The sequence below is a fragment of the Heptranchias perlo genome, chromosome 12 (genome assembly GCF_035084215.1).
Source record: "Heptranchias perlo isolate sHepPer1 chromosome 12, sHepPer1.hap1, whole genome shotgun sequence".
NCBI lineage: Eukaryota > Metazoa > Chordata > Chondrichthyes > Hexanchiformes > Hexanchidae > Heptranchias > Heptranchias perlo.
In genome coordinates this window covers 67,682,094-67,703,284 of record NC_090336.1, presented here as the reverse complement: position 1 = coordinate 67,703,284, position 21,191 = coordinate 67,682,094, and the positions used below count along the sequence as shown (strand labels likewise).

Below are 21,191 nucleotides of genomic sequence, written 5' to 3'. Positions count from 1 at the left end.
TTGTTTCTTTCGACAGTTTAACCAGCCTTTAACACGTCTTGTGTTTTTATTTCCCATTTCCAGCCAGCCAGCCCAGCCAGCCGAGCCAGCATCTGCAGTATTTTCTTTTGATTGGTCTTGCCTGCTGTGGAATGAACGTTTAAACACGAGCTGCTGATTGTCAGCACCTCACCTCTTTCTCAATTGGCCGTTGCAATCTCACTCACTCGCTGTGAGACACGTCACGTCACGTCACTAGTTTTCTTTAAAGCGGTTTCCTTCCACGGCAGTGAGTTAGTGACTGAGACTGACTGACGGAGGTCCGTTGAGACGCCACCTTCTCCCATCTGATCGGTGGCCGACTGGCAAATTTACCAATCTGTCAAGCAATCCTAGCAAGAAAGGAAAAAACGGCAACTTCTTTAAACTGATCCACTGTTGCAATTAGAAACGGTGGCAAAAATGTGCCCAGAGTGGGAGAGAACGGCAGTGCTTCCAGACTGCTTTAGACACAGTCAGCCAGAGACCAAAGAGGGAGGGAAAACAGGAGCGGAGATCAATTCGCATCGAGCGCGTTATCGCTTCTCGGCCTTTTGGCGAAGATCAAGTGGTCAAGTGGGGGAAGGCAACCATTTGGAGCCTTCCTGCCATTGTATGCCGGGGGGATGCAGTCAGGGAGAAATCCCCTCGGGCAGAGTGTAGAGCTTTGGCTTGTAGAGCTTTGGCTTGATGTAATGTCACTGCAAGGAATCTGGAATGAATCTGTAAGGCAATAAGGCACCCCAGAGTGTCAGAAAAAAAAAAAAAAAGTTTCTGTTCTTATCAGTTTAATATCTGATATGTCCCCTATCTGGGGACCAAATATTAAATTGATTTTTGGAACAGGGAGATGGAACAAGAGCTTGCTCCGTCCACTCCACGCATCGACCCAGTATTACAGTGTCTCTGGCAACGGTGCACCTCCCTGTGGGGAGATATTCAAAATGCTGAACGGATTTTTGGAGCCTGTATTATTACTCAGAATGCTGAGATATTGCAACTGTGGTTTTTTTGTTTACTCCTGGGATGGATGAGTGCCACTCCCTTTCTTCCTTTTCCCTCTTGCAGTTTTACCTTGGAGGGAAAGACGTCAGTCTCAGGTCACTTTTCAGGAAGCTGCAAGCCTGTGTATTGGGACGTGCCACCTTCCACAGACTTGGTCTCCTGACCTGAAACATTTAACTCCAGTTGTTGTGTGAAAAATTACTGCAGTTTTAAACTGGCAGTTCCAGAATTAATTGTTTCCAAGTCAGACATTTCCCGAAACAGAGAGCGCGAGAGAGACACAATGTTAACGTTTAAACTGCCACAAGCGAGAGGCGAAATAACTTCACGTTGCTGACTTTAAAAATGCGAGCAGACAGTGCGTGTGTGTTTGGAGGGAGTGCACTGTGAATGGCCACATTGGAAGCTGTGAGATCAAACTGTGCTGCTAACTGAGTGTTAAGGTGAGTAAAAGGCACTGGTTTGGGTGGAGCATTGCGCTCAGGATGGGAGATTTTCTTGAACGGTGCCAATTAATCTGCACCAGAAAACCATCCCCTGACCAGGATTCGAACCCGGGTCTCAACGAGTTTTAAATGTTGCGTCCTAACCACTAGACCATCAGGGGAGTTGCCCTCAATCCCCTGCAAACATATACAGAAGGCTGAACACATGGCTCCCTACAGTAGCAGCAGTGTCACCAGCAGAGGGCTTGAGTTGCCATTTCCACTTTGACACTCAGTCTTTTCACACTCAGTCAAATGGCAAACGTCTATTCAGGAGGTTATCGCTTCTCGGCTTTGGGACCGAATATTAAATTGAATTTTGCAACAGGGAGATGGAATAGGGGCTTGGCTCCGTCCACTCCACGCATCGACCCAGTATTGCAGTGTCTCTGGCAACGGTGCACCTCCCTGTGGGGAGATATTCAAAAGGAAAAACAGCTCTTTCCCAGCGTCTCTGTCCGTGTGTACGTATTATGACTGAGAATAAAGCTGATATATTGCACTTACTTTCTCAGCTCAGTGGTATTCTTTTCTTCTCCTGGGCTGAGTGCCGCTCGTTCGCTCGCTCGCTCGCACGCAGGCAGCGATTATAATTCAAACTGCAAAATAACTTAACTTTAAACAAGCAGGGTCTGAGTACAAATGAAAACTGCGCTCCTGGACTGGACGGACTGTCTGTTTGTCTCGGTGAGGAAAAGGCAGTGGTGGTGAGGGTGGAGCATTGCGCTCAGGAGGGGAGACTTTCTTTGAGTGGTGCCAATTAATCTGCACCAGAAAATCATCCCCCCGACCGGGATTGGAACCCGGGTCTCAACGATTTAAAAGGTTGCGTCCTCGACCACTGGGCCACCTGGGAACCGCCTGAGGAACCTGTCCAAGAGGCTGAGGACACGCACGCCTGCTCCACGAGCAGCAGCGACCAGCAGGGGGCCGACCGGCTGATCCTTCCCTTTCACAGGCAGGCTTCTGGCCCTCGATAAAACGCCAAAGGTGTTCAGAAGGAAGGCCTGGGGGGAGGGAGGGAGGGACGGCCATTGGAAATCAGCACAAAGCAGGTCCCCTGGAATCTCACACCTCCGACCCAGGAAACAGGTCTCCTGGTCAAAGCAGTCCAGCCATTAACGTGACAATGGACAGGGCCCCGGCAGCTTGAGACACATCTTTCTTTCGATATGCAAGTTCTTTTTAAAAAGGTTTCCTTCCACAGCAGCTCTGAGTGAGAGACTGACTGACATACGTACACACACACACACACACACACACAACACCGTCACCCATCCGATTGGTGGACCGCGGGGTCGACAATCTAACTTTTCGTTTCGATGCAGGGGAGAGCGCGAACGCAGTCCCCCACTACCACAAATTTTGCAGTCGAGTATCCCGCATTTGGGGACATCGCAGGCGTCAGCGCACACCCCAAGTGCAATGGGCTAGCCTCATCCTGGGAGATCCGCCTTCGGGATCACAGATTCTCCCCTGCCAGGTAAGTATGCCTTGTGTCGCCACACACTGCCACTAGACAGCATTCGCTACCTTTTACGATTGCAAGGGCAGGTTTTAAGAATCAAAACGTCCCTTCGCTCGCAACGTGCTGATGCTCTGAGAGATTAATTCCGCTCAAATATCGTACCGTATATCCGATGATACACTCTGGGAGAAAATACTGCAGCGATGCGGTGCCGGCGATGGTTGTTTGCATGTCGCCCTTCAAGGGAAATGTCCCGCCTCCAGTTGTTGCTGTAGCAATATATACACGCGCGTTGTCGTGGTAATATAGAACTGCAAGTTGCCGTTGTCGTGGTAGTTTCGAATCAGCACAAAGCAGGTGCACTCCCTGGAATGTCACACCTGCGTCCCAGAAAACAGGTCTCCTGGTCAAAGCAGTCCCGCCCCCGCCCTGGGATTAACGTGACAATGGACAGGGCCCAGTCAGGGAGCAGCTTGAGAGACATCTTTCAATAGGCACTTCTGAAACATTAACGCCTTGTTTCTTTCGACAGTTTAACCAGCCTTTAACACGTCTTGTGTTTTTATTTCCCATTTCCAGCCAGCCAGCCCAGCCAGCCGAGCCAGCATCTGCAGTATTTTCTTTTGATTGGTCTTGCCTGCTGTGGAATGAACGTTTAAACACGAGCTGCTGATTGTCAGCACCTCACCTCTTTCTCAATTGGCCGTTGCAATCTCACTCACTCGCTGTGAGACACGTCACGTCACGTCACTAGTTTTCTTTAAAGCGGTTTCCTTCCACGGCAGTGAGTTAGTGACTGAGACTGACTGACGGAGGTCCGTTGAGACGCCACCTTCTCCCATCTGATCGGTGGCCGACTGGCAAATTTACCAATCTGTCAAGCAATCCTAGCAAGAAAGGAAAAAACGGCAACTTCTTTAAACTGATCCACTGTTGCAATTAGAAACGGTGGCAAAAATGTGCCCAGAGTGGGAGAGAACGGCAGTGCTTCCAGACTGCTTTAGACACAGTCAGCCAGAGACCAAAGAGGGAGGGAAAACAGGAGCGGAGATCAATTCGCATCGAGCGCGTTATCGCTTCTCGGCCTTTTGGCGAAGATCAAGTGGTCAAGTGGGGGAAGGCAACCATTTGGAGCCTTCCTGCCATTGTATGCCGGGGGGATGCAGTCAGGGAGAAATCCCCTCGGGCAGAGTGTAGAGCTTTGGCTTGTAGAGCTTTGGCTTGATGTAATGTCACTGCAAGGAATCTGGAATGAATCTGTAAGGCAATAAGGCACCCCAGAGTGTCAGAAAAAAAAAAAAAAAGTTTCTGTTCTTATCAGTTTAATATCTGATATGTCCCCTATCTGGGGACCAAATATTAAATTGATTTTTGGAACAGGGAGATGGAACAAGAGCTTGCTCCGTCCACTCCACGCATCGACCCAGTATTACAGTGTCTCTGGCAACGGTGCACCTCCCTGTGGGGAGATATTCAAAATGCTGAACGGATTTTTGGAGCCTGTATTATTACTCAGAATGCTGAGATATTGCAACTGTGGTTTTTTTGTTTACTCCTGGGATGGATGAGTGCCACTCCCTTTCTTCCTTTTCCCTCTTGCAGTTTTACCTTGGAGGGAAAGACGTCAGTCTCAGGTCACTTTTCAGGAAGCTGCAAGCCTGTGTATTGGGACGTGCCACCTTCCACAGACTTGGTCTCCTGACCTGAAACATTTAACTCCAGTTGTTGTGTGAAAAATTACTGCAGTTTTAAACTGGCAGTTCCAGAATTAATTGTTTCCAAGTCAGACATTTCCCGAAACAGAGAGCGCGAGAGAGACACAATGTTAACGTTTAAACTGCCACAAGCGAGAGGCGAAATAACTTCACGTTGCTGACTTTAAAAATGCGAGCAGACAGTGCGTGTGTGTTTGGAGGGAGTGCACTGTGAATGGCCACATTGGAAGCTGTGAGATCAAACTGTGCTGCTAACTGAGTGTTAAGGTGAGTAAAAGGCACTGGTTTGGGTGGAGCATTGCGCTCAGGATGGGAGATTTTCTTGAACGGTGCCAATTAATCTGCACCAGAAAATCATCCCCTGACCAGGATTCGAACCCGGGTCTCAACGAGTTTTAAATGTTGCGTCCTAGCCACTAGACCATCAGGGGAGTTGCCCTCAATCCCCTGCAAACATATACAGAAGGCTGAACACATGGCTCCCTACAGTAGCAGCAGTGTCACCAGCAGAGGGCTTGAGTTGCCATTTCCACTTTGACACTCAGTCTTTTCACACTCAGTCAAATGGCAAACGTCTATTCAGGAGGTTATCGCTTCTCGGCTTTGGGACCGAATATTAAATTGAATTTTGCAACAGGGAGATGGAATAGGGGCTTGGCTCCGTCCACTCCACGCATCGACCCAGTATTGCAGTGTCTCTGGCAACGGTGCACCTCCCTGTGGGGAGATATTCAAAAGGAAAAACAGCTCTTTCCCAGCGTCTCTGTCCGTGTGTACGTATTATGACTGAGAATAAAGCTGATATATTGCACTTACTTTCTCAGCTCAGTGGTATTCTTTTCTTCTCCTGGGCTGAGTGCCGCTCGTTCGCTCGCTCGCTCGCTCGCACGCAGGCAGCGATTATAATTCAAACTGCAAAATAACTTAACTTTAAACAAGCAGGGTCTGAGTACAAATGAAAACTGCGCTCCTGGACTGGACGGACTGTCTGTTTGTCTCGGTGAGGAAAAGGCAGTGGTGGTGAGGGTGGAGCATTGCGCTCAGGAGGGGAGACTTTCTTTGAGTGGTGCCAATTAATCTGCACCAGAAAATCATCCCCCCGACCGGGATTGGAACCCGGGTCTCAACGATTTAAAAGGTTGCGTCCTCGACCACTGGGCCACCTGGGAACCGCCTGAGGAACCTGTCCAAGAGGCTGAGGACACGCACGCCTGCTCCACGAGCAGCAGCGACCAGCAGGGGGCCGACCGGCTGATCCTTCCCTTTCACAGGCAGGCTTCTGGCCCTCGATAAAACGCCAAAGGTGTTCAGAAGGAAGGCCTGGGGGGAGGGAGGGAGGGACGGCCATTGGAAATCAGCACAAAGCAGGTCCCCTGGAATCTCACACCTCCGACCCAGGAAACAGGTCTCCTGGTCAAAGCAGTCCAGCCATTAACGTGACAATGGACAGGGCCCCGGCAGCTTGAGACACATCTTTCTTTCGATATGCAAGTTCTTTTTAAAAAGGTTTCCTTCCACAGCAGCTCTGAGTGAGAGACTGACTGACATACGTACACACACACACACACACACACACACACACAACACCGTCACCCATCCGATTGGTGGACCGCGGGGTCGACAATCTAACTTTTCGTTTCGATGCAGGGGAGAGCGCGAACGCAGTCCCCCACTACCACAAATTTTGCAGTCGAGTATCCCGCATTTGGGGACATCGCAGGCGTCAGCGCACACCCCAAGTGCAATGGGCTAGCCTCATCCTGGGAGATCCGCCTTCGGGATCACAGATTCTCCCCTGCCAGGTAAGTATGCCTTGTGTCGCCACACACTGCCACTAGACAGCATTCGCTACCTTTTACGATTGCAAGGGCAGGTTTTAAGAATCAAAACGTCCCTTCGCTCGCAACGTGCTGATGCTCTGAGAGATTAATTCCGCTCAAATATCGTACCGTATATCCGATGATACACTCTGGGAGAAAATACTGCAGCGATGCGGTGCCGGCGATGGTTGTTTGCATGTCGCCCTTCAAGGGAAATGTCCCGCCTCCAGTTGTTGCTGTAGCAATATATACACGCGCGTTGTCGTGGTAATATAGAACTGCAAGTTGCCGTTGTCGTGGTAGTTTCGAATCAGCACAAAGCAGGTGCACTCCCTGGAATGTCACACCTGCGTCCCAGAAAACAGGTCTCCTGGTCAAAGCAGTCCCGCCCCCGCCCTGGGATTAACGTGACAATGGACAGGGCCCAGTCAGGGAGCAGCTTGAGAGACACCTTTCAATAGGCACTTCTGAAACATTAACGCCTTGTTTCTTTCGACAGTTTAACCAGCCTTTAACACGTCTTGTGTTTTTATTTCCCATTTCCAGCCAGCCAGCCCAGCCAGCCGAGCCAGCATCTGCAGTATTTTCTTTTGATTGGTCTTGCCTGCTGTGGAATGAACGTTTAAACACGAGCTGCTGATTGTCAGCACCTCACCTCTTTCTCAATTGGCCGTTGCAATCTCACTCACTCGCTGTGAGACACGTCACGTCACGTCACTAGTTTTCTTTAAAGCGGTTTCCTTCCACGGCAGTGAGTTAGTGACTGAGACTGACTGACGGAGGTCCGTTGAGACGCCACCTTCTCCCATCTGATCGGTGGCCGACTGGCAAATTTACCAATCTGTCAAGCAATCCTAGCAAGAAAGGAAAAAACGGCAACTTCTTTAAACTGATCCACTGTTGCAATTAGAAACGGTGGCAAAAATGTGCCCAGAGTGGGAGAGAACGGCAGTGCTTCCAGACTGCTTTAGACACAGTCAGCCAGAGACCAAAGAGGGAGGGAAAACAGGAGCGGAGATCAATTCGCATCGAGCGCGTTATCGCTTCTCGGCCTTTTGGCGAAGATCAACTGGTCAAGTGGGGGAAGGCAACCATTTGGAGCCTTCCTGCCATTGTATGCCGGGGGGATGCAGTCAGGGAGAAATCCCCTCGGGCAGAGTGTAGAGCTTTGGCTTGTAGAGCTTTGGCTTGATGTAATGTCACTGCAAGGAATCTGGAATGAATCTGTAAGGCAATAAGGCACCCCAGAGTGTCAGAAAAAAAAAAAAAAAGTTTCTGTTCTTATCAGTTTAATATCTGATATGTCCCCTATCTGGGGACCAAATATTAAATTGATTTTTGGAACAGGGAGATGGAACAAGAGCTTGCTCCGTCCACTCCACGCATCGACCCAGTATTACAGTGTCTCTGGCAACGGTGCACCTCCCTGTGGGGAGATATTCAAAATGCTGAACGGATTTTTGGAGCCTGTATTATTACTCAGAATGCTGAGATATTGCAACTGTGGTTTTTTTGTTTACTCCTGGGATGGATGAGTGCCATTCCCTTTCTTCCTTTTCCCTCTTGCAGTTTTACCTTGGAGGGAAAGACGTCAGTCTCAGGTCACTTTTCAGGAAGCTGCAAGCCTGTGTATTGGGACGTGCCACCTTCCACAGACTTGGTCTCCTGACCTGAAACATTTAACTCCAGTTGTTGTGTGAAAAATTACTGCAGTTTTAAACTGGCAGTTCCAGAATTAATTGTTTCCAAGTCAGACATTTCCCGAAACAGAGAGCGCGAGAGAGACACAATGTTAACGTTTAAACTGCCACAAGCGAGAGGCGAAATAACTTCACGTTGCTGACTTTAAAAATGCGAGCCGACAGTGCGTGTGTGTTTGGAGGGAGTGCACTGTGAATGGCCACATTGGAAGCTGTGAGATCAAACTGTGCTGCTAACTGAGTGTTAAGGTGAGTAAAAGGCACTGGTTTGGGTGGAGCATTGCGCTCAGGATGGGAGATTTTCTTGAACGGTGCCAATTAATCTGCACCAGAAAATCATCCCCTGACCGGGATTCGAACCCGGGTGTCAACGAGTTTTAAATGTTGCGTCCTAACCACTAGACCATCAGGGGAGTTGCCCTCAATCCCCTGCAAACATATACAGAAGGCTGAACACATGGCTCCCTACAGTAGCAGCAGTGTCACCAGCAGAGGGCTTGAGTTGCCATTTCCACTTTGACACTCAGTCTTTTCACACTCAGTCAAATGGCAAACGTCTATTCAGGAGGTTATCGCTTCTCGGCTTTGGGACCGAATATTAAATTGAATTTTGCAACAGGGAGATGGAATAGGGGCTTGGCTCCGTCCACTCCACGCATCGACCCAGTATTGCAGTGTCTCTGGCAACGGTGCACCTCCCTGTGGGGAGATATTCAAAAGGAAAAACAGCTCTTTCCCAGCGTCTCTGTCCGTGTGTACGTATTATGACTGAGAATAAAGCTGATATATTGCACTTACTTTCTCAGCTCAGTGGTATTCTTTTCTTCTCCTGGGCTGAGTGCCGCTCGTTCGCTCGCTCGCTCGCTCGCACGCAGGCAGCGATTATAATTCAAACTGCAAAATAACTTAACTTTAAACAAGCAGGGTCTGAGTACAAATGAAAACTGCGCTCCTGGACTGGACGGACTGTCTGTTTGTCTCGGTGAGGAAAAGGCAGTGGTGGTGAGGGTGGAGCATTGCGCTCAGGAGGGGAGACTTTCTTTGAGTGGTGCCAATTAATCTGCACCAGAAAATCATCCCCCCGACCGGGATTGGAACCCGGGTCTCAACGATTTAAAAGGTTGCGTCCTCGACCACTGGGCCACCTGGGAACCGCCTGAGGAACCTGTCCAAGAGGCTGAGGACACGCACGCCTGCTCCACGAGCAGCAGCGACCAGCAGGGGGCCGACCGGCTGATCCTTCCCTTTCACAGGCAGGCTTCTGGCCCTCGATAAAACGCCAAAGGTGTTCAGAAGGAAGGCCTGGGGGGAGGGAGGGAGGGACGGCCATTGGAAATCAGCACAAAGCAGGTCCCCTGGAATCTCACACCTCCGACCCAGGAAACAGGTCTCCTGGTCAAAGCAGTCCAGCCATTAACGTGACAATGGACAGGGCCCCGGCAGCTTGAGACACATCTTTCTTTCGATATGCAAGTTCTTTTTAAAAAGGTTTCCTTCCACAGCAGCTCTGAGTGAGAGACTGACTGACATACGTACACACACACACACACACACACACACACACAACACCGTCACCCATCCGATTGGTGGACCGCGGGGTCGACAATCTAACTTTTCGTTTCGATGCAGGGGAGAGCGCGAACGCAGTCCCCCACTACCACAAATTTTGCAGTCGAGTATCCCGCATTTGGGGACATCGCAGGCGTCAGCGCACACCCCAAGTGCAATGGGCTAGCCTCATCCTGGGAGATCCGCCTTCGGGATCACAGATTCTCCCCTGCCAGGTAAGTATGCCTTGTGTCGCCACACACTGCCACTAGACAGCATTCGCTACCTTTTACGATTGCAAGGGCAGGTTTTAAGAATCAAAACGTCCCTTCGCTCGCAACGTGCTGATGCTCTGAGAGATTAATTCCGCTCAAATATCGTACCGTATATCCGATGATACACTCTGGGAGAAAATACTGCAGCGATGCGGTGCCGGCGATGGTTGTTTGCATGTCGCCCTTCAAGGGAAATGTCCCGCCTCCAGTTGTTGCTGTAGCAATATATACACGCGCGTTGTCGTGGTAATATAGAACTGCAAGTTGCCGTTGTCGTGGTAGTTTCGAATCAGCACAAAGCAGGTGCACTCCCTGGAATGTCACACCTGCGTCCCAGAAAACAGGTCTCCTGGTCAAAGCAGTCCCGCCCCCGCCCTGGGATTAACGTGACAATGGACAGGGCCCAGTCAGGGAGCAGCTTGAGAGACACCTTTCAATAGGCACTTCTGAAACATTAACGCCTTGTTTCTTTCGACAGTTTAACCAGCCTTTAACACGTCTTGTGTTTTTATTTCCCATTTCCAGCCAGCCAGCCCAGCCAGCCGAGCCAGCATCTGCAGTATTTTCTTTTGATTGGTCTTGCCTGCTGTGGAATGAACGTTTAAACACGAGCTGCTGATTGTCAGCACCTCACCTCTTTCTCAATTGGCCGTTGCAATCTCACTCACTCGCTGTGAGACACGTCACGTCACGTCACTAGTTTTCTTTAAAGCGGTTTCCTTCCACGGCAGTGAGTTAGTGACTGAGACTGACTGACGGAGGTCCGTTGAGACGCCACCTTCTCCCATCTGATCGGTGGCCGACTGGCAAATTTACCAATCTGTCAAGCAATCCTAGCAAGAAAGGAAAAAACGGCAACTTCTTTAAACTGATCCACTGTTGCAATTAGAAACGGTGGCAAAAATGTGCCCAGAGTGGGAGAGAACGGCAGTGCTTCCAGACTGCTTTAGACACAGTCAGCCAGAGACCAAAGAGGGAGGGAAAACAGGAGCGGAGATCAATTCGCATCGAGCGCGTTATCGCTTCTCGGCCTTTTGGCGAAGATCAACTGGTCAAGTGGGGGAAGGCAACCATTTGGAGCCTTCCTGCCATTGTATGCCGGGGGGATGCAGTCAGGGAGAAATCCCCTCGGGCAGAGTGTAGAGCTTTGGCTTGTAGAGCTTTGGCTTGATGTAATGTCACTGCAAGGAATCTGGAATGAATCTGTAAGGCAATAAGGCACCCCAGAGTGTCAGAAAAAAAAAAAAAAAGTTTCTGTTCTTATCAGTTTAATATCTGATATGTCCCCTATCTGGGGACCAAATATTAAATTGATTTTTGGAACAGGGAGATGGAACAAGAGCTTGCTCCGTCCACTCCACGCATCGACCCAGTATTACAGTGTCTCTGGCAACGGTGCACCTCCCTGTGGGGAGATATTCAAAATGCTGAACGGATTTTTGGAGCCTGTATTATTACTCAGAATGCTGAGATATTGCAACTGTGGTTTTTTTGTTTACTCCTGGGATGGATGAGTGCCATTCCCTTTCTTCCTTTTCCCTCTTGCAGTTTTACCTTGGAGGGAAAGACGTCAGTCTCAGGTCACTTTTCAGGAAGCTGCAAGCCTGTGTATTGGGACGTGCCACCTTCCACAGACTTGGTCTCCTGACCTGAAACATTTAACTCCAGTTGTTGTGTGAAAAATTACTGCAGTTTTAAACTGGCAGTTCCAGAATTAATTGTTTCCAAGTCAGACATTTCCCGAAACAGAGAGCGCGAGAGAGACACAATGTTAACGTTTAAACTGCCACAAGCGAGAGGCGAAATAACTTCACGTTGCTGACTTTAAAAATGCGAGCCGACAGTGCGTGTGTGTTTGGAGGGAGTGCACTGTGAATGGCCACATTGGAAGCTGTGAGATCAAACTGTGCTGCTAACTGAGTGTTAAGGTGAGTAAAAGGCACTGGTTTGGGTGGAGCATTGCGCTCAGGATGGGAGATTTTCTTGAACGGTGCCAATTAATCTGCACCAGAAAATCATCCCCTGACCGGGATTCGAACCCGGGTGTCAACGAGTTTTAAATGTTGCGTCCTAACCACTAGACCATCAGGGGAGTTGCCCTCAATCCCCTGCAAACATATACAGAAGGCTGAACACATGGCTCCCTACAGTAGCAGCAGTGTCACCAGCAGAGGGCTTGAGTTGCCATTTCCACTTTGACACTCAGTCTTTTCACACTCAGTCAAATGGCAAACGTCTATTCAGGAGGTTATCGCTTCTCGGCTTTGGGACCGAATATTAAATTGAATTTTGCAACAGGGAGATGGAATAGGGGCTTGGCTCCGTCCACTCCACGCATCGACCCAGTATTGCAGTGTCTCTGGCAACGGTGCACCTCCCTGTGGGGAGATATTCAAAAGGAAAAACAGCTCTTTCCCAGCGTCTCTGTCCGTGTGTACGTATTATGACTGAGAATAAAGCTGATATATTGCACTTACTTTCTCAGCTCAGTGGTATTCTTTTCTTCTCCTGGGCTGAGTGCCGCTCGTTCGCTCGCTCGCTCGCTCGCACGCAGGCAGCGATTATAATTCAAACTGCAAAATAACTTAACTTTAAACAAGCAGGGTCTGAGTACAAATGAAAACTGCGCTCCTGGACTGGACGGACTGTCTGTTTGTCTCGGTGAGGAAAAGGCAGTGGTGGTGAGGGTGGAGCATTGCGCTCAGGAGGGGAGACTTTCTTTGAGTGGTGCCAATTAATCTGCACCAGAAAATCATCCCCCCGACCGGGATTGGAACCCGGGTCTCAACGATTTAAAAGGTTGCGTCCTCGACCACTGGGCCACCTGGGAACCGCCTGAGGAACCTGTCCAAGAGGCTGAGGACACGCACGCCTGCTCCACGAGCAGCAGCGACCAGCAGGGGGCCGACCGGCTGATCCTTCCCTTTCACAGGCAGGCTTCTGGCCCTCGATAAAACGCCAAAGGTGTTCAGAAGGAAGGCCTGGGGGGAGGGAGGGAGGGACGGCCATTGGAAATCAGCACAAAGCAGGTCCCCTGGAATCTCACACCTCCGACCCAGGAAACAGGTCTCCTGGTCAAAGCAGTCCAGCCATTAACGTGACAATGGACAGGGCCCCGGCAGCTTGAGACACATCTTTCTTTCGATATGCAAGTTCTTTTTAAAAAGGTTTCCTTCCACAGCAGCTCTGAGTGAGAGACTGACTGACATACGTACACACACACACACACACACACACACACACAACACCGTCACCCATCCGATTGGTGGACCGCGGGGTCGACAATCTAACTTTTCGTTTCGATGCAGGGGAGAGCGCGAACGCAGTCCCCCACTACCACAAATTTTGCAGTCGAGTATCCCGCATTTGGGGACATCGCAGGCGTCAGCGCACACCCCAAGTGCAATGGGCTAGCCTCATCCTGGGAGATCCGCCTTCGGGATCACAGATTCTCCCCTGCCAGGTAAGTATGCCTTGTGTCGCCACACACTGCCACTAGACAGCATTCGCTACCTTTTACGATTGCAAGGGCAGGTTTTAAGAATCAAAACGTCCCTTCGCTCGCAACGTGCTGATGCTCTGAGAGATTAATTCCGCTCAAATATCGTACCGTATATCCGATGATACACTCTGGGAGAAAATACTGCAGCGATGCGGTGCCGGCGATGGTTGTTTGCATGTCGCCCTTCAAGGGAAATGTCCCGCCTCCAGTTGTTGCTGTAGCAATATATACACGCGCGTTGTCGTGGTAATATAGAACTGCAAGTTGCCGTTGTCGTGGTAGTTTCGAATCAGCACAAAGCAGGTGCACTCCCTGGAATGTCACACCTGCGTCCCAGAAAACAGGTCTCCTGGTCAAAGCAGTCCCGCCCCCGCCCTGGGATTAACGTGACAATGGACAGGGCCCAGTCAGGGAGCAGCTTGAGAGACACCTTTCAATAGGCACTTCTGAAACATTAACGCCTTGTTTCTTTCGACAGTTTAACCAGCCTTTAACACGTCTTGTGTTTTTATTTCCCATTTCCAGCCAGCCAGCCCAGCCAGCCGAGCCAGCATCTGCAGTATTTTCTTTTGATTGGTCTTGCCTGCTGTGGAATGAACGTTTAAACACGAGCTGCTGATTGTCAGCACCTCACCTCTTTCTCAATTGGCCGTTGCAATCTCACTCACTCGCTGTGAGACACGTCACGTCACGTCACTAGTTTTCTTTAAAGCGGTTTCCTTCCACGGCAGTGAGTTAGTGACTGAGACTGACTGACGGAGGTCCGTTGAGACGCCACCTTCTCCCATCTGATCGGTGGCCGACTGGCAAATTTACCAATCTGTCAAGCAATCCTAGCAAGAAAGGAAAAAACGGCAACTTCTTTAAACTGATCCACTGTTGCAATTAGAAACGGTGGCAAAAATGTGCCCAGAGTGGGAGAGAACGGCAGTGCTTCCAGACTGCTTTAGACACAGTCAGCCAGAGACCAAAGAGGGAGGGAAAACAGGAGCGGAGATCAATTCGCATCGAGCGCGTTATCGCTTCTCGGCCTTTTGGCGAAGATCAACTGGTCAAGTGGGGGAAGGCAACCATTTGGAGCCTTCCTGCCATTGTATGCCGGGGGGATGCAGTCAGGGAGAAATCCCCTCGGGCAGAGTGTAGAGCTTTGGCTTGTAGAGCTTTGGCTTGATGTAATGTCACTGCAAGGAATCTGGAATGAATCTGTAAGGCAATAAGGCACCCCAGAGTGTCAGAAAAAAAAAAAAAAAGTTTCTGTTCTTATCAGTTTAATATCTGATATGTCCCCTATCTGGGGACCAAATATTAAATTGATTTTTGGAACAGGGAGATGGAACAAGAGCTTGCTCCGTCCACTCCACGCATCGACCCAGTATTACAGTGTCTCTGGCAACGGTGCACCTCCCTGTGGGGAGATATTCAAAATGCTGAACGGATTTTTGGAGCCTGTATTATTACTCAGAATGCTGAGATATTGCAACTGTGGTTTTTTTGTTTACTCCTGGGATGGATGAGTGCCATTCCCTTTCTTCCTTTTCCCTCTTGCAGTTTTACCTTGGAGGGAAAGACGTCAGTCTCAGGTCACTTTTCAGGAAGCTGCAAGCCTGTGTATTGGGACGTGCCACCTTCCACAGACTTGGTCTCCTGACCTGAAACATTTAACTCCAGTTGTTGTGTGAAAAATTACTGCAGTTTTAAACTGGCAGTTCCAGAATTAATTGTTTCCAAGTCAGACATTTCCCGAAACAGAGAGCGCGAGAGAGACACAATGTTAACGTTTAAACTGCCACAAGCGAGAGGCGAAATAACTTCACGTTGCTGACTTTAAAAATGCGAGCCGACAGTGCGTGTGTGTTTGGAGGGAGTGCACTGTGAATGGCCACATTGGAAGCTGTGAGATCAAACTGTGCTGCTAACTGAGTGTTAAGGTGAGTAAAAGGCACTGGTTTGGGTGGAGCATTGCGCTCAGGATGGGAGATTTTCTTGAACGGTGCCAATTAATCTGCACCAGAAAATCATCCCCTGACCGGGATTCGAACCCGGGTGTCAACGAGTTTTAAATGTTGCGTCCTAACCACTAGACCATCAGGGGAGTTGCCCTCAATCCCCTGCAAACATATACAGAAGGCTGAACACATGGCTCCCTACAGTAGCAGCAGTGTCACCAGCAGAGGGCTTGAGTTGCCATTTCCACTTTGACACTCAGTCTTTTCACACTCAGTCAAATGGCAAACGTCTATTCAGGAGGTTATCGCTTCTCGGCTTTGGGACCGAATATTAAATTGAATTTTGCAACAGGGAGATGGAATAGGGGCTTGGCTCCGTCCACTCCACGCATCGACCCAGTATTGCAGTGTCTCTGGCAACGGTGCACCTCCCTGTGGGGAGATATTCAAAAGGAAAAACAGCTCTTTCCCAGCGTCTCTGTCCGTGTGTACGTATTATGACTGAGAATAAAGCTGATATATTGCACTTACTTTCTCAGCTCAGTGGTATTCTTTTCTTCTCCTGGGCTGAGTGCCGCTCGTTCGCTCGCTCGCTCGCTCGCACGCAGGCAGCGATTATAATTCAAACTGCAAAATAACTTAACTTTAAACAAGCAGGGTCTGAGTACAAATGAAAACTGCGCTCCTGGACTGGACGGACTGTCTGTTTGTCTCGGTGAGGAAAAGGCAGTGGTGGTGAGGGTGGAGCATTGCGCTCAGGAGGGGAGACTTTCTTTGAGTGGTGCCAATTAATCTGCACCAGAAAATCATCCCCCCGACCGGGATTGGAACCCGGGTCTCAACGATTTAAAAGGTTGCGTCCTCGACCACTGGGCCACCTGGGAACCGCCTGAGGAACCTGTCCAAGAGGCTGAGGACACGCACGCCTGCTCCACGAGCAGCAGCGACCAGCAGGGGGCCGACCGGCTGATCCTTCCCTTTCACAGGCAGGCTTCTGGCCCTCGATAAAACGCCAAAGGTGTTCAGAAGGAAGGCCTGGGGGGAGGGAGGGAGGGACGGCCATTGGAAATCAGCACAAAGCAGGTCCCCTGGAATCTCACACCTCCGACCCAGGAAACAGGTCTCCTGGTCAAAGCAGTCCAGCCATTAACGTGACAATGGACAGGGCCCCGGCAGCTTGAGACACATCTTTCTTTCGATATGCAAGTTCTTTTTAAAAAGGTTTCCTTCCACAGCAGCTCTGAGTGAGAGACTGACTGACATACGTACACACACACACACACACACACACACACACAACACCGTCACCCATCCGATTGGTGGACCGCGGGGTCGACAATCTAACTTTTCGTTTCGATGCAGGGGAGAGCGCGAACGCAGTCCCCCACTACCACAAATTTTGCAGTCGAGTATCCCGCATTTGGGGACATCGCAGGCGTCAGCGCACACCCCAAGTGCAATGGGCTAGCCTCATCCTGGGAGATCCGCCTTCGGGATCACAGATTCTCCCCTGCCAGGTAAGTATGCCTTGTGTCGCCACACACTGCCACTAGACAGCATTCGCTACCTTTTACGATTGCAAGGGCAGGTTTTAAGAATCAAAACGTCCCTTCGCTCGCAACGTGCTGATGCTCTGAGAGATTAATTCCGCTCAAATATCGTACCGTATATCCGATGATACACTCTGGGAGAAAATACTGCAGCGATGCGGTGCCGGCGATGGTTGTTTGCATGTCGCCCTTCAAGGGAAATGTCCCGCCTCCAGTTGTTGCTGTAGCAATATATACACGCGCGTTGTCGTGGTAATATAGAACTGCAAGTTGCCGTTGTCGTGGTAGTTTCGAATCAGCACAAAGCAGGTGCACTCCCTGGAATGTCACACCTGCGTCCCAGAAAACAGGTCTCCTGGTCAAAGCAGTCCCGCCCCCGCCCTGGGATTAACGTGACAATGGACAGGGCCCAGTCAGGGAGCAGCTTGAGAGACACCTTTCAATAGGCACTTCTGAAACATTAACGCCTTGTTTCTTTCGACAGTTTAACCAGCCTTTAACACGTCTTGTGTTTTTATTTCCCATTTCCAGCCAGCCAGCCCAGCCAGCCGAGCCAGCATCTGCAGTATTTTCTTTTGATTGGTCTTGCCTGCTGTGGAATGAACGTTTAAACACGAGCTGCTGATTGTCAGCACCTCACCTCTTTCTCAATTGGCCGTTGCAATCTCACTCACTCGCTGTGAGACACGTCACGTCACGTCACTAGTTTTCTTTAAAGCGGTTTCCTTCCACGGCAGTGAGTTAGTGACTGAGACTGACTGACGGAGGTCCGTTGAGACGCCACCTTCTCCCATCTGATCGGTGGCCGACTGGCAAATTTACCAATCTGTCAAGCAATCCTAGCAAGAAAGGAAAAAACGGCAACTTCTTTAAACTGATCCACTGTTGCAATTAGAAACGGTGGCAAAAATGTGCCCAGAGTGGGAGAGAACGGCAGTGCTTCCAGACTGCTTTAGACACAGTCAGCCAGAGACCAAAGAGGGAGGGAAAACAGGAGCGGAGATCAATTCGCATCGAGCGCGTTATCGCTTCTCGGCCTTTTGGCGAAGATCAACTGGTCAAGTGGGGGAAGGCAACCATTTGGAGCCTTCCTGCCATTGTATGCCGGGGGGATGCAGTCAGGGAGAAATCCCCTCGGGCAGAGTGTAGAGCTTTGGCTTGTAGAGCTTTGGCTTGATGTAATGTCACTGCAAGGAATCTGGAATGAATCTGTAAGGCAATAAGGCACCCCAGAGTGTCAGAAAAAAAAAAAAAAAGTTTCTGTTCTTATCAGTTTAATATCTGATATGTCCCCTATCTGGGGACCAAATATTAAATTGATTTTTGGAACAGGGAGATGGAACAAGAGCTTGCTCCGTCCACTCCACGCATCGACCCAGTATTACAGTGTCTCTGGCAACGGTGCACCTCCCTGTGGGGAGATATTCAAAATGCTGAACGGATTTTTGGAGCCTGTATTATTACTCAGAATGCTGAGATATTGCAACTGTGGTTTTTTTGTTTACTCCTGGGATGGATGAGTGCCATTCCCTTTCTTCCTTTTCCCTCTTGCAGTTTTACCTTGGAGGGAAAGACGTCAGTCTCAGGTCACTTTTCAGGAAGCTGCAAGCCTGTGTATTGGGACGTGCCACCTTCCACAGACTTGGTCTCCTGACCTGAAACATTTAACTCCAGTTGTTGTGTGAAAAATTACTGCAGTTTTAAACTGGCAGTTCCAGAATTAATTGTTTCCAAGTCAGACATTTCCCGAAACAGAGAGCGCGAGAGAGACACAATGTTAACGTTTAAACTGCCACAAGCGAGAGGCGAAATAACTTCACGTTGCTGACTTTAAAAATGCGAGCCGACAGTGCGTGTGTGTTTGGAGGGAGTGCACTGTGAATGGCCACATTGGAAGCTGTGAGATCAAACTGTGCTGCTAACTGAGTGTTAAGGTGAGTAAAAGGCACTGGTTTGGGTGGAGCATTGCGCTCAGGATGGGAGATTTTCTTGAACGGTGCCAATTAATCTGCACCAGAAAATCATCCCCTGACCGGGATTCGAACCCGGGTGTCAACGAGTTTTAAATGTTGCGTCCTAACCACTAGACCATCAGGGGAGTTGCCCTCAATCCCCTGCAAACATATACAGAAGGCTGAACACATGGCTCCCTACAGTAGCAGCAGTGTCACCAGCAGAGGGCTTGAGTTGCCATTTCCACTTTGACACTCAGTCTTTTCACACTCAGTCAAATGGCAAACGTCTATTCAGGAGGTTATCGCTTCTCGGCTTTGGGACCGAATATTAAATTGAATTTTGCAACAGGGAGATGGAATAGGGGCTTGGCTCCGTCCACTCCACGCATCGACCCAGTATTGCAGTGTCTCTGGCAACGGTGCACCTCCCTGTGGGGAGATATTCAAAAGGAAAAACAGCTCTTTCCCAGCGTCTCTGTCCGTGTGTACGTATTATGACTGAGAATAAAGCTGATATATTGCACTTACTTTCTCAGCTCAGTGGTATTCTTTTCTTCTCCTGGGCTGAGTGCCGCTCGTTCGCTCGCTCGCTCGCTCGCACGCAGGCAGCGATTATAATTCAAACTGCAAAATAACTTAACTTTAAACAAGCAGGGTCTGAGTACAAATGAAAACTGCGCTCCTGGACTGGACGGACTGTCTGTTTGTCTCGGTGAGGAAAAGGCAGTGGTGGTGAGGGTGGAGCATTGCGCTCAGGAGGGGAGACTTTCTTTGAGTGGTGCCAATTAATCTGCACCAGAAAATCATCCCCCCGACCGGGATTGGAACCCGGGTCTCAACGATTTAAAAGGTTGCGTCCTCGACCACTGGGCCACCTGGGAACCGCCTGAGGAACCTGTCCAAGAGGCTGAGGACACGCACGCCTGCTCCACGAGCAGCAGCGACCAGCAGGGGGCCGACCGGCTGATCCTTCCCTTTCACAGGCAGGCTTCTGGCCCTCGATAAAACGCCAAAGGTGTTCAGAAGGAAGGCCTGGGGGGAGGGAGGGAGGGACGGCCATTGGAAATCAGCACAAAGCAGGTCCCCTGGAATCTCACACCTCCGACCCAGGAAACAGGTCTCCTGGTCAAAGCAGTCCAGCCATTAACGTGACAATGGACAGGGCCCCGGCAGCTTGAGACACATCTTTCTTTCGATATGCAAGTTCTTTTTAAAAAGGTTTCCTTCCACAGCAGCTCTGAGTGAGAGACTGACTGACATACGTACACACACACACACACACACACACACACACAACACCGTCACCCATCCGATTGGTGGACCGCGGGGTCGACAATCTAACTTTTCGTTTCGATGCAGGGGAGAGCGCGAACGCAGTCCCCCACTACCACAAATTTTGCAGTCGAGTATCCCGCATTTGGGGACATCGCAGGCGTCAGCGCACACCCCAAGTGCAATGGGCTAGCCTCATCCTGGGAGATCCGCCTTCGGGATCACAGATTCTCCCCTGCCAGGTAAGTATGCCTTGTGTCGCCACACACTGCCACTAGACAGCATTCGCTACCTTTTACGATTGCAAGGGCAGGTTTTAAGAATCAAAACGTCCCTTCGCTCGCAACGTGCTGATGCTCTGAGAGATTAATTCCGCTCAAATATCGTACCGTATATCCGATGATACACTCTGGGAGAAAATACTGCAGCGATGCGGTGCCGGCGATGGTTGTTTGCATGTCGCCCTTCAAGGGAAATGTCCCGCCTCCAGTTGTTGCTGTAGCAATATATACACGCGCGTTGTCGTGGTAATATAGAACTGCAAGTTGCCGTTGTCGTGGTAGTTTCGAATCAGCACAAAGCAGGTGCACTCCCTGGAATGTCACACCTGCGTCCCAGAAAACAGGTCTCCTGGTCAAAGCAGTCCCGCCCCCGCCCTGGGATTAACGTGACAATGGACAGGGCCCAGTCAGGGAGCAGCTTGAGAGACACCTTTCAATAGGCACTTCTGAAACATTAACGCCTTGTTTCTTTCGACAGTTTAACCAGCCTTTAACACGTCTTGTGTTTTTATTTCCCATTTCCAGCCAGCCAGCCCAGCCAGCCGAGCCAGCATCTGCAGTATTTTCTTTTGATTGGTCTTGCCTGCTGTGGAATGAACGTTTAAACACGAGCTGCTGATTGTCAGCACCTCACCTCTTTCTCAATTGGCC

At 50.0% G+C, this 21,191-nt stretch overlaps 6 non-coding genes and 12 pseudogenes across 6 annotated transcripts; 12 read left to right on the top strand and 6 right to left on the bottom strand.

Moving 5' to 3' along the window:
* The first annotated feature begins 739 nt into the window (after positions 1–739).
* On the top strand, positions 740–944 carry LOC137328796 (U2 spliceosomal RNA; annotated as a pseudogene).
* An 844-nt stretch (positions 945–1,788) lies between these two features.
* On the top strand, positions 1,789–1,917 carry LOC137330335 (U2 spliceosomal RNA; annotated as a pseudogene).
* Positions 1,918–2,833: 916 nt separating this feature from the next.
* Positions 2,834–2,999, bottom strand: LOC137330823 (U1 spliceosomal RNA). The gene has a single exon (XR_010965245.1). It is a non-coding gene; the product is annotated as a U1 spliceosomal RNA (small nuclear RNA).
* Positions 3,000–4,231: 1,232 nt separating this feature from the next.
* On the top strand, positions 4,232–4,436 carry LOC137328795 (U2 spliceosomal RNA; annotated as a pseudogene).
* Positions 4,437–5,280: 844 nt separating this feature from the next.
* On the top strand, positions 5,281–5,409 carry LOC137330334 (U2 spliceosomal RNA; annotated as a pseudogene).
* A 926-nt stretch (positions 5,410–6,335) lies between these two features.
* LOC137330812 (U1 spliceosomal RNA) lies at positions 6,336–6,501 on the bottom strand. Its single transcript, XR_010965234.1, has one exon. It is a non-coding gene; the product is annotated as a U1 spliceosomal RNA (small nuclear RNA).
* Positions 6,502–7,733: 1,232 nt separating this feature from the next.
* On the top strand, positions 7,734–7,938 carry LOC137328794 (U2 spliceosomal RNA; annotated as a pseudogene).
* An 844-nt stretch (positions 7,939–8,782) lies between these two features.
* Positions 8,783–8,911, top strand: LOC137330333 (U2 spliceosomal RNA; annotated as a pseudogene).
* Positions 8,912–9,837: 926 nt separating this feature from the next.
* Positions 9,838–10,003, bottom strand: LOC137330801 (U1 spliceosomal RNA). Its single transcript, XR_010965223.1, has one exon. It is a non-coding gene; the product is annotated as a U1 spliceosomal RNA (small nuclear RNA).
* Positions 10,004–11,235: 1,232 nt separating this feature from the next.
* Positions 11,236–11,440, top strand: LOC137328792 (U2 spliceosomal RNA; annotated as a pseudogene).
* Positions 11,441–12,284: 844 nt separating this feature from the next.
* LOC137330331 (U2 spliceosomal RNA) lies at positions 12,285–12,413 on the top strand (annotated as a pseudogene).
* A 926-nt stretch (positions 12,414–13,339) lies between these two features.
* On the bottom strand, positions 13,340–13,505 carry LOC137330790 (U1 spliceosomal RNA). Its single transcript, XR_010965212.1, has one exon. It is a non-coding gene; the product is annotated as a U1 spliceosomal RNA (small nuclear RNA).
* Positions 13,506–14,737: 1,232 nt separating this feature from the next.
* LOC137328791 (U2 spliceosomal RNA) lies at positions 14,738–14,942 on the top strand (annotated as a pseudogene).
* An 844-nt stretch (positions 14,943–15,786) lies between these two features.
* LOC137330330 (U2 spliceosomal RNA) lies at positions 15,787–15,915 on the top strand (annotated as a pseudogene).
* Positions 15,916–16,841: 926 nt separating this feature from the next.
* On the bottom strand, positions 16,842–17,007 carry LOC137330779 (U1 spliceosomal RNA). Its single transcript, XR_010965201.1, has one exon. It is a non-coding gene; the product is annotated as a U1 spliceosomal RNA (small nuclear RNA).
* Positions 17,008–18,239: 1,232 nt separating this feature from the next.
* LOC137328790 (U2 spliceosomal RNA) lies at positions 18,240–18,444 on the top strand (annotated as a pseudogene).
* An 844-nt stretch (positions 18,445–19,288) lies between these two features.
* On the top strand, positions 19,289–19,417 carry LOC137330329 (U2 spliceosomal RNA; annotated as a pseudogene).
* A 926-nt stretch (positions 19,418–20,343) lies between these two features.
* LOC137330767 (U1 spliceosomal RNA) lies at positions 20,344–20,509 on the bottom strand. The gene has a single exon (XR_010965190.1). It is a non-coding gene; the product is annotated as a U1 spliceosomal RNA (small nuclear RNA).
* Between the last annotated feature and the right edge of the window lie 682 nt (positions 20,510–21,191).